We start from the raw sequence: 4878 nt of genomic DNA, 5'->3' as shown, positions 1-4878 counted from the left end.
TTAGGAAAAAAAGTATAGTTAAAAGGCGATGCCGTGATGGTGAATGGACGGAGCAAAGAAAATGAACAAATTGACATGATCATGTCAATCGAGGGTCTCTAAGCTGAGCAAGTGCTATAATTCTTTGGTTTCTGCTCTTTAGATATGGATGTGCAGTTCGTAACTCGTCTAAACTTGCCTGCTTACGTCTGGACTTTTGTGCTTGTACTAAACTGCCGGTGGCCTGTGCATTGTCTTAAAAAGATTGTAAGTTTTTGCGCTCTTTTTCTCTCTGCTCTTTTACTCAAGTCCTATCCAATATAACAGCTTGGAGCATATTAGCATTTACTAGACGAAGTCTGTAGCAAGAAACCAAGATGGAACTAAATTAAAAACCTAGAAACATCATCACCAAGTTTCTCCAATCTAGCCCGTATAGATAGATTATGGGCTACAGAAACACGTTACCTATCTTGTTTTAACATAGAGAATTGAGAAAATGCCTTAAATTACTGATTTAATGTCTAAGAGAACTATGAATCACCCCAGGCCAGTTAGTCATGCTCTGCTCCACCCAATCTGCCAACTGCTGGCAGTTAAACCAAGTGTTTGCAGTTGTGGTTCCAATTCTCTTGCTTTTTGCAATTCTTGGAGTAGTCTCCTTGTTTCTATTTCCTGAGTGTTCCTGCCTGAAGCTCATCCAGCCTTTATGGAGTCTTTGTTAAAGCTTCCGCCACAAATAACAGTGAAGGAACCAGGTAGGAGCAGCTCATCTCATATATTCTGACAAAGACAACAAATTATCGGTACAAGGAGATCCAGTAAAAATCGAGGATAGCAATATAAGATTTAAATCAGCTATACCCAGCTATTACTATTGTTCATGATTTTTGTTGAAGGGATTCAGTAGTGTTATCTGGAACGAACAAATGGATGACTGTATATTTGATGTTAAGTTTCTACTCTAGAAGGCTAAAACTGATAGGATGAGGGTTTTTATTAGGAAGGGTGTAATGGATGTTTTATCTAGGTATTTATAACTTATTTGTATATTTTTTTTCATAAAAAGATATCGCTGCTTGATCGTATAGCCCTTGCATCAGCACAGAGCCAAAGAGAGTGTGGACAGGGGCACCTGTGTTTGGATGCAGGAATCACGCGACCAAGCACCATTCTTTTTCTTGAAAAAAATATATCGTTCATGATTATCAATGGGTTGGAACAGATTTTAGAGAAGACATTGATTTCTAGAGTAAATTGGGGAGTAAGGGATCCTCAGCTCCTCCCTCCCCACCCCTCTCCCCACTCCTCCCCCGTCTAATAAAAAACAGAAGCCAACTCCAAGAATTTTGGGGATCTATGCGAGGTGACTATTCCCTAAACCGTTTACACCTGACTGATTTTTCTTGGTATGCTTTGGAAGATGGCTGAGCGTATTAGGGTTTTTAAAAGTGTTGTATTGAAATAGATTGAGTATGTTTATGGTCAAGAGTAAATATGGGAAAATGACAAATTTTCTTCTCTACACGGTGAAGGTTCAGCCACCATCCTAGGGTTCACAAATATTTTCCTAATCGATACGCTCTTGTGCCCATCGAGAAGCTAACAGTGAATGGATTCCCATTCCCTGTGGCTGAAGGAAAACTTGGTCCATAGGAAAATTCTCTAAGATCTTGCTGGAAGATCATCAGCATCTTTGAACAAGTTTGGCCAATACTTGCAACTTGCCCTTGGAGGGAATGCAAGATCCAATAATTTTTTATTTTTTATCTTTTGATATTATTAATGGGAGAGGGATAGGTATGCTAGTAGCACCCTATGTGTCTATCTCGTTCTTCCCTCCTTTGAAATGACTCCCTTACCCCTCAAAGGGAGGAAGAAAGATATAGACACATAGGGTGCTAGTATACGCTATACTGTTGGGTTTGGTGCCTTTTATCTAGACAGGTTGAAGGTTCGGTTCAATGGTCTAAAAGGGCTAATGGAGAAGGTAGAGAATTTGTTGGTGTTGGGCCATGATGGGTCCAAGTCCATGTGTGCAAGTGTCATATGAGTGGGTCACTTGGGGATGTGTGAAGTGGATTTTCTCTACCATGAGAAGAAAAAAGAGAATGAGTGGATGCTTGCAAGAATGAGTCTTCCAAGTTAGTGCAAGAGGTGGAGTCTTCCAAGTGTTGGAGGTTTCCAATGAGGTGGAGTCTTCCAAAGAGGTGAAGTCTTCAAATGGAGGAATTGGGTCTTCAATTATGTTGGAACTTCGAAGAAAGTAGAAGTGGTTTTGGTGGTTGAAGACATTATGTTTGGTGGAGTCTTCTAAGAGTCTCTTTGGAAGAAGTATGAGTGAGGTTTCTCTAAGGAGAGAGAAAGTCAAATCTTGTTGAACAAGCATTGAGGAGAGAGAAAATGAGTCTTGCTCAATAAGGTAGAAGAGGGGAGAGAGTTAGTGGGTTTTCTCTAAGTAGAGAGAAAACCACTAAGTTGTTACGAGCCTTATAAAAGAGAGATGTCTCTTTCAAAGTGAGGCTAGTGTTGATCCAAGTGAGGAGCCAAAATGTGAGGATCCAAGTGAGAGTCCAAGAGGTACAATGTTGGAGCAACATGTGTACAAGGACTAAACAAGGAGCTAAGGTAAAAGTGGGTTGAGTGAATGGGAGATGAGAGAAGGGTGTACATGGGTGCATGGATTTGAGTGTCAAATCACAAGGGTTGTACTATTATCTCTTCTCTTGATTCATAATGAAATTGGATCATTGCTCCGTGGATGTAGGCGGTATTGCCGAACCAAGTAAATCTCGTCTCTTGTGTGATTGTTTTATTGTTTTATTCTTTTGTTTGTTCTTGTTGATCTTGCGCATACTGATTTTGTGTGTTGCTCACATGATAAAGAGAAGGTTGTTTTCACAATCCCAACAAGTGGTATCAGAGTTGATGGTTGGCGATCGAGTTTGGGTTGATACAGTGGGTCGATGGTGAGAAAGCACGGTGTTGTTGAGAGTGGTGGAAGAGATTTCTTGAAGAAAAAAAATGGAGGGTGTTTCCTTAGATCACCAAGAGAATGTTGAATGTTGTAGGATAGGAAAGGTGCAGTGGGCACTCCTACAACATGGTTTGAGAAAGAGGATGCCTCCTTATAGTGAAGACAGTGGTCGAGGGACTAGAGGGGCATGGATGATGAAGGTTCAGCCATTCGAGGTAGTAACACTAGAGATGTGTCGGGTGATGAGAATGCAGCTGAAATGATGAGGGTTCTCCATTCGAGGTACTAGCACTAGAGATGTGTAGGGTGAAGAATGGATCGAGATAATGAGGTGTTCAACCATTCGAGGGACTAGCGCTAGAGGTGTGTAGGGTGAAGAATGCGATTGAATAGGTTTTTTCAACAAGTCTTCAAGATGGCTACGATAAAAGCGAAGGTGGAGATTGTTGGGTTTAGTTTTCAAGACCGGTTGAAGGTTCGGTTCAATGGTCACCGGTTGAAGGTTCGGTTCAATGGTCTAGATGGGCTAATGGAGAAGGTAGAGAATTTGTTGGTGTTGGGCCATGATGGGTCCAAGTCCATGTGTGCAAGTACCATATGAGTGGGTCACTTGGGGATGTGTGTAGTGGATTTTCTCTACCATGAGAAGAAGAAAGAGAATGAGTGGATGCTTGCAAGAATGGGTCTTCCAAGTAAATGCAAGAGGTGAAGTCTTCTAAGTGTTGGAGGTTTCCAATGAGGTGGGGTCTTCCAAAGAGGTGAAGTCTTCAAATGGAGGAGTTGGGTCTTTAACTATGTTGGAACTTCCAAGAAAGTGGAAGTGGTTTTGGTGGTTGAAGACATTATGCTTGGTGGAGTCTTCTAAGAGTGTCTTTGGAAGAAGTCTGAGTGAGCTTTCTCTAAGGAGAGAGAAAGTCAAATCTTGTTGAACAAGCATCGAGGAGAGAGAAAATGAGTCTTGCTCAACAAGGTAGAAGAGGAGAGAGAGTTAGTGGGTTTTCTTTAAGGAGAGAGAAAACCACTAAGTTGTGATGAGCCTTATAAAAGAGAGATGTCTCTTCCAAAGTGAGGCTAGTGTTGATCTAAGTGAGGAGCCAAAATGTGAGGATCCAAGTGAAAGTCCAGGAGGTACAATGTTGGTGCAACATGTGTATAAGGACTAAGCAAGAAGCCAAAGTAAAAGTGGGTTGAGTGAATGGGAGATGAGAGAAGGGTGTACATGGGTGCTTGGATTTGAGTGTCAAATCACAAGGGTTGTATTATTGTCTCTTCTCTTGATTCATAGTAAAATTGGATCATCACTCCGTGAATGTAGGCGGTATTGCCAAACCACGTAAATCTCGTCTCTTGTGTGATTGTTTTTTTTTTGTTTTTTTTTGTTTGTTCTTGTTGATCTTGCGCATACCGATTTTATGCGTTGCTCACATGGCAAAGAGAAAGTTGTTTTCACAACCCCAACATATACCGCTAACATACCTAGCTTTTTCCCATTATTAATAAAAAGATCTGAAAGGTTGTCCAGCATATTGGGCCAAAAAAACAAATTAAATAAATAAAGGCATGCGGTTTTTGTGTGGAAAATGTAAGTATATTAGTTATCAATTCTAACTTAGATAATCTTACTTTGTACTTGGAAAAGATCCAATGAATTCTTGTTAATTGAGAAGGAAATTAAAAAGATAAATTTGGTCAAATGAGAGGTGTGCATACCCAATTAAGAAAGAGTATTGGAATAAGGATGTCAATAGTGAATCATGCTGCTCTTGAAAGTGACTTTGGAGATTCTCACTGGAATCTAATAGTTCCTTTTATTTTCTACTCCATCACTAACAGTAAGTACATAATGAGTTCTATAGGGTACAGGTGTGCTTGCTGATGAGAAATTCGGGCTTAAATTTAAAGTTTGAACTACATCAAGCCGG

Source organism: Telopea speciosissima, chromosome 9, assembly GCF_018873765.1.
Source record: "Telopea speciosissima isolate NSW1024214 ecotype Mountain lineage chromosome 9, Tspe_v1, whole genome shotgun sequence".
NCBI lineage: Eukaryota > Viridiplantae > Streptophyta > Magnoliopsida > Proteales > Proteaceae > Telopea > Telopea speciosissima.
The sequence above is the reverse complement of the archived record's forward strand: the minus strand, read 5'-3'. Positions refer to the sequence as shown.